General features: G+C 40.2%; 1 pseudogene; it reads right to left on the reverse strand.

The window, feature by feature from the left end:
* Nucleotides 1–1,105: 1,105 nt before the first annotated feature.
* LOC100355040 (nucleophosmin pseudogene) lies at nt 1,106–2,044 on the reverse strand (annotated as a pseudogene).
* Nucleotides 2,045–7,540: the final 5,496 nt, after the last annotated feature.

Genomic DNA, 7,540 nt, shown 5'->3' on the forward strand with positions numbered 1-7,540 from the left:
TAAAATTTTTGAACAAATAATATTAGAAAATTGGATATTTACAGGCAAAAATCAGAATAAAGAAATTGATCTTTTTCTTATCATATATAAAATTAACAAGAAATTCAAATACTTAAGCTAGAAACAAAACTGTAAGACAATTAGCAGATATACAGGAGTAAATCTCCATGACCTTAGTTTTATGAAGGATTCATATATATGATATCAAAGTAAGAGCATTATAAAATAAATTGGACTTCATCAAAATTAACAACTTCTACTCTTGAAATGACATTACATGTCTAAGCTATTAGAATCTAGTACATGGTGCTCCTGTGTTCAAGCATTTGGGTTTCTGCATATTTGGTCAAATAATGAACACAACATAAAGCAAATGTGGTAAATGCTTCCATGGAGGACCACAGAACCTCAAAGGCAGAAGATGAGAGATGAGGAAACACAGAAAACAGGATTCTACCTTAAGAGCATTTGTTGTGATCACGAAACAACTCTGGGTTACACATTTCAAAAACATGATTGTTTTTGACTCTTCCTATTTCCTGCTTTTCCAGTTCATAACAATGATAGAGAAAGTAATCATCAATAAATTAATAGAACTGGTATAGTTAATATTAGTGAATGGTTTTCTGTGTTTATTGAACTTTAAAATATATTAAGTATACTAGAAAGCAACAATAATTGGAATACTATTGTATGCTAAAAAATTTAGAGACATATCAATGAATTTGAGGTCCAGTAATAAGAGGATCGAGGATCTTCCATCACTGGGTAAAAGATAATTTTTGTGATTTTTTTTTACTTTATTAAAATACTGAGTTTACTTCACATGTGTATTTTTGTCTCCCCACCATTTCCATGTGTGACCACCACTACTATCCTATATTAACATCCCATCCATACTTAACACCAAGCAAAGGGTGAACTTCGTCTTTAAAAGCTGAGCAGACATTTTGGACAACACATCCTTGGCAATGGGACCTGGACAATATTTACCAAACATAGAGAGAAAGTTCTCACATTGTGTTGTAAAAGGACAGTCAGATATCTACTGTTAACATAAATGAAATATGATAGAAAATTTTCACAAATTGTATAAACTATTATCCTAAAAAGACTTCCTGCACTGCCAAATATCTTGAATAGTCTCTTGGCCAACCATCTGGAAGCAATTCTTCACATAATCAATGAATGTGGCTTTCACTGTGGGAAGAGAACCACTTTTTTCTATATCCTTGCCTGTGTTTTTGCTTTAATGCTGTCCGTAGAACTAGGTCCTGTCGATGTTTTAGGAGGTTTTTTTTTTTTTTTCCCTGTTTTTATTTTTTTTTCCAAGAATTCTCAGATTTTTTATCTTGTTGTTGATGGTTTTGAGTCTTTCATTCTGATTTGATTTTTGTGCATTTTTGGCTGGGGTATCTGTATAGATTTATTCACTGGCGCTTTTTCTTCAGTTTCCTCATCAAAATTCCCTTCTTCCTCTTCTTCCTCCTCCCCTCCCTTCCTCCTCCCCCGCCTCCTCCTCCTTCCCCTCCTCCTCCCCTTCCTCCCCTCCCCTTCCTCCCCTCCCCTTCCTCTTCCTCCTTCTGCTTCCTCTGCAGCAAGCTTCATTTTCTTCTGTGGTACCTTGCTGCCACCTCCAGGGACAGATCGCTTTCCAGATACACTTCACAGTCTCACTTACTCCTATTCACTTCTGACTCTGCATCTTCCTCTACAGCTACTAAGTGCTGTCTACTAATATGCACAGACCCTAAACCACATTCAGCCTTAAGACCAAAGAGAAACTATTGGCTGTACTGACATTTTCAAAGTTGCCAGTGTGACTTTAATTGGACTTGCCTTCAGAATTCACTGCCTCTGCTTCAACAATGTACAATTCATCCTTTGCATCAGCACCAACAATGACCATTCTTAAAGACAGCTAGTGCTCATTTTCATCATTGTCCACTTTAAAGTGATAATCTTTTTCAGCCTTTAGTTCACAACCAAAAAGATAGTTCTGAGGCATCAGGGGGCTCATGTTACTGTCCATCATATCTTCCATGGTGGGATGAACTTGGGTGGGATAGAAGGCATATGGAGAGAGGATGCCCACTACTAAAAGTACAGCTACATAGGACTGAATCATACTTGGGAAAGCAATTTTTGTGATCTTAAGAAGTTATTATTTTATCGGGCATATTTAGAGAGTATATTGTAATAATTCAATATAATTATAAGGAATAATGGTCAAAATAGATTAGTAAGCATTTCCTTCTCCTTAGACATTTGAAAATTTTTGCTTAAGCCTTAATACTTGCACATATTTTTGGAGTATAATGTGATATTTCAATAAATATACAACATATGTATTGATCATATGTATTGATCAAATCAGGTTAGTTAACATTTCCATCTCCTTATGATTGCTTTATGTTTAACACCATTGAGACTTTCCTACTTATTCATAAAATGTATAATAGGTTATTGAGAACTATAGTCATTCCACTATGCTGTAGAATACTAGAACCTATTGTTTGTGTCTGTGTTTTGTTACCTGTACCTATATTATGATCTAGTTATTTCTGAATAAATACCCAAAAGAAAATCAATAATGAAATAAGTGTATTAAAGAGACACCTGAGGGAGCGGAGCCAAGATAGTCCGGGAAAAGATAGTTTAATAAAAGTGGAATTACTGTAGCCTCAGGAAAAGGCTCAGAAAAAAATTGCAGAGGAAACTCTTCCAGATCTAGTGGATGTGACACGGAGGACCTATGGGGAGAGCAAGGTCGCCCACCGTGTGGAAGCCCAGCCGCTGCGGGAACCGCCACAGAAGCCGAGCCACCACAGAAGCCGAGCCGCACAAGCCGCAGAGTCTGTGTGCCAGTGCTGGAAGGGGAGGTGAGACAAAAAACCTCAGTAACTCGAGACATTGGCGGGGAAAGGCAGAAAGAGCCCACAGGGAACGAGGCCTGAAGCTCCACTGGGGAAAGTTCACCAGGCTGACTGGAGGAGAGAAAAAATGAACAAATAAGGGGAACCGGCACGGACATTAACCCCTCTCTCCACTCACCTTACAAAGCCTAGCAAGACAAAGAGCAGGCACCATTTTACATATGTAGAGAGGCGCCTGCCATTACCCAAGCGGAAAAACCTGACTCTGGTGGGGAGAAATAACAGGAGGTTAAGACCTAGTAAGTGAAAGTGTGGAGTTAACAAACTGAGACTGTGAAAATCTGGGGGGGGGCGGGGGGGGGCGAGAGAACTCACCAAGTACACAAACTCGGCAACCTGGGCAAACTGGTGAGAGACTGCTGAGAAATTTGAGACCACACTGAGGGCTGCATAAACTCTTTGTGTGGTCTCAGGGGTAGAGCAGACAAATACCCACAGGGGCCAGATTTCATACATCAACTACCCTCAATTCCACTCAGCTGTGTGGAATTACTTCCCAACTGAGTCAAAAAAAAAAAAAAAAGAGAGAGAGAGAGAGAGCAAGCGAGTGAGAGAACAATCTGGGTGAGTCACCTTTGGCACACCCTTAACCCTGAAGAACCAAACAGAACTCTCTGGCCACACCCATCACAGCCTCTAAGAATCCATCAAAAGCAGACAGTCCACTTAATCTAGAGTCACAGTATAACGAGAAAAAACATCACACCAAAGAAAACAAAGAATATCTCCAATATATCAAACAACAAACATAGAAACCGAGGTAACAAGAACAAGAAAGACACTATGACTCCCCCAAATGAAATAGACACCCCAATTCAAGATTATGAAGATGATGAGATAGAAGAAATGTAAGAAGCGATCTCAAAAAGTTGATAAGAACATTAAGAAGTTCTCAAAAACAAATTCTTGAACACAGAAATACTTAATGGACAAGATAGAAAATCTCTCTCATGAAAACGAAATATTAAGGAGGAATCAAAATGAAATGAAACAACTAGTAGAACATGAAACTGTGATAGTGAAGAGAAATCATAATGAAATGAAGAATTCAATTGATCAAATGACAAAGACATTAGAGAGCCTTAAAAACAGAATGAGTGAAGCAGAAGAGAGAATATCAGACTTAGAAGACAGAGAACAGGAAAGTATACAGTCAAACCAAAGAAAAGAAGAGGAAATTAGAAATCTAAAAAATATTGTTGGGAATCTTCAGGATACAATTAAAAAACCTAACATTCGGGTTCTAGGAGTTCCTGAAGATATGGAGAGGGCGAAAGGACTAGAAGGCCTTTTTAGTGAGATACTAGCAGAAAATTTCCCAGGTTTGGAGAAGGACAGAGACATCCTAGTACAGGAAGCTCATAGAACCCCTAATAAACACGACCAAAAGAGATCCTCACCACGTCACGTTGTAATTAAACTCACCACAGTGAAACATAAAGAAAAGATCCTAAAATGTGCAAGAGAGAAACGTCAGATTACTCTCAGAGGATCTCAAATCAGACTCACAGCTGACTTCTCATCAGAAACCTTACAAGCTAGGAGGGAATGGCACGATATAGCCCAGGTACTAAGAGAAAAAAACTGCTAGCCCAGAATATTATATCCTGAAAAGCTCTCATTTATGAATGAAGGTGAAATAAAGACCTTTCACAGCAAACAGAAATTAAAAGAATTTGTTGCCAATCATCCAGCCCTGCAAAAGATGCTTAAAGATGTGTTACACACAGAAACACAGAAACACGGTCATCAACATGAAAGAAGGTAAAGAAAGGAAAGCTCACAGCAAAAGATCACAGGAAGTTCAAAACATATATTAGAGGCCGGCGCCGCGGCTCACTAGGCTAATCCTCCGCCTTGCGGCGCCGGCACACCGGGTTCTAGTCCCGGTCGGGGCGCCGGATTCTGTCCCGGTTGCCCCTCTTCCAGGCCAGCCCTCTGCTGTGGCCAGGGAGTGCAGTGGAGGATGGCCCAGGTGCTTGGGCCCTGCACCCCATGGGAGACCAGGAAAAGCACCTGGCTCCTGGCTCCTGCCATCGGATCAGCGCGGTGCGCCGGCCGCAGCGCGCCAGCCGCGGCGGCCATTGGAGGGTGAACCAACGGCAAAAGGAAGACCTTTCTCTCTGTCTCTCTCTCACTGTCCACTCTGCCTGTCAAAAAAAAAAAAAAAAAAAAAACATATATTAGAAAATATCTTTGGCAAATGGCAGGGCAAAGTTGCTACTTATCAATAGTCACATTGAACATTAATGGCCTGAACTGTCCAGTTAAAAGACACAGCTTGGCTGATTGGGTTAAGAACAAAAACCATCTATTTGCTGCTTACAAGAAACACATCTTTCCAACAAAGATCCATACAGACTGAAAGTAAAAGGCTGGAAAAAGATATACCATGCCAACAGAAATGAAAAAAGAGCGGGTCTAGCCATCTTAATATCGGACAACATAAACTTTACCACAAAAACTGTTAGGAGAGACAAAGAGGGGCATTATATAATGATTAAGGGATCAATTCAACAGGAAGATATAACGATTATCAATGTATATGAACCTAATTACAGGGCACCGGTTTATTTAAAAGATTTGTTAAGGGACTTAAAGGGAGACTTAGACCCCAATACAATAGTACTGGGGGACTTCAATACTCCACTCTCAGAAATAGACAGATCAACAGGACAGAATATCAACAAGGAGACAGTAGATTTAAATGACACTATAGCCCAAATGGATCTAACAGATATCTACAGAACTTTTCATCCTGCACAAAAAGCATTTACATTCTTCTCAACAGTACATGGAACCTTCTCTAGGATTGACCACATACTAGGCCATAAAGCAAGTCTCAGCAAATTCAAAAGAATTAGAATCATACCATGCAGCTTCTCAGACCATAAAGGAATGAAGTTGGAAAAGAGCAACTCAGGAATCCCTAGAGCATACACAAACACATGGAGATTGAACAACATGCTCCTGAATGAACAATGGGTCATAGAAGACATTAAAAGAGAAATCAAGCCGGCGCCGTGGCTCAATAGGCTAATCCTCCACCTTGCGGCGCCGGCACACTGGGTTCTAGTCCCGGTTGGGGCGCCGGATTCTGTCCCGGTTGCCCCTCTTCCAGGCCAGCTCTCTACTATGGCCAGGGAGTGCAGTGGAGGATGGCCCAGGTGCTTGGGCCCTGCACCCCATGGGAGACCAGGAAAAGCACCTGGCTCCTGGCTCCTGCCATCGGATCAGCGCGGTGCGCCGGCTGCAGCGGCCATTGGAGGGTGAACCAACGGCAAAGGAAGAACTTTCTCTCTCTGTCTCTCTCTCTCACTGTCCACTCTGCCTGTCAAAAATAAAAAAAAAAAAAAGAGAAATAAAAAATTTTCTGGAAGTAAATGAGGATAACAGCACAACATACCAAAACTTATGGGATATAGCAAAAGCAGTGTTAAGAGGAAAGTTTATATCAATAGGTGCCTACATCAAGAAATTGGAAAGGCACCAAATAGATGAGCTTTCAATGCATCTCATGGATCTAGAAAACCTGCAGCAAACCAGACCCGAATCCAGTAGGAGAAGAGAAATAATTAAAATCAGAGAAGAAATCAACAGGATTGAATCAAGAAAAACATTACAAAAAATCAGCCAAACAAGGAGCTGGTTTTTTGAAAAAATAAACAAAATTGACACCCCATTGGCCCAACTAACTAAAAAAAGAAGAGAAAAGACCTAAATCAATAATATCAGAGATGAAAAAGGAAACGTAACAACAGACACCACAGAAATAAAAAGAATCTTCAGAAATTACTACAAGGACTTGTATGCCAGCAAACAGGGAAACCTATCAGAAATGGATAGATTTCTGGACACATGCAACCTACCTAAATTGAACCAGGAAGACATAGAAAACCTAAACAGACCCATAACTGAGACAGAAATTGAAACAGTAATAAAGGCCCTCCCAACAAAGAAAAGCCCAGGACCAGATGGATTCACTACTGAATTCTACCAGACATTTAAAGAAGAACTAACTCCAATTCTTCTCAAACTATTCAGAACAATCGAAAAAGAGGGAATCCTCCCAAATTCTTTCTATGAAGCCAGCATCACCTTAATTCCTAAGCCGGAAAAAGATGCAGCACTGAAAGAGAATTACAGACCAATATCCTTGATGAACACAGATGCAAAAATCCTCAATAAAATTCTGGCCAATAGAATGCAACTACACATCAGAAAGATCATCCACCCAGACCAAGTGGGATTCATCCCTGGTATGCAGGGATGGTTCAACGTGCAAAAAACAATCAATGTGATACACCACATTGGCAGACTGCAGAAGAAAAAACATGATTATCTCAATAGACGTTGAGAATGCATTTGGTAAAATACAACACCCCTTCATGATGAAAACTCTAAGCAAACTGGGTATAGAAGGAACATTCCTCAATACAATCAAAGCAATTTATGAAAAACCCACGGCCAACATCCTATTGAATTGGGAAAAGTTGGAAAACATTATGCTGGGTGAAATAAGCCAGTCCCAAAGGGACAAATATCACATGCTCTCCCTGATCGGTGACAACTAACTGAGCGCCAAAAAGGAAACCTGCTGAAGT

This window comes from Oryctolagus cuniculus, chromosome 3 (genome assembly GCF_964237555.1).
Source record: "Oryctolagus cuniculus chromosome 3, mOryCun1.1, whole genome shotgun sequence".
Lineage (NCBI taxonomy): Eukaryota > Metazoa > Chordata > Mammalia > Lagomorpha > Leporidae > Oryctolagus > Oryctolagus cuniculus.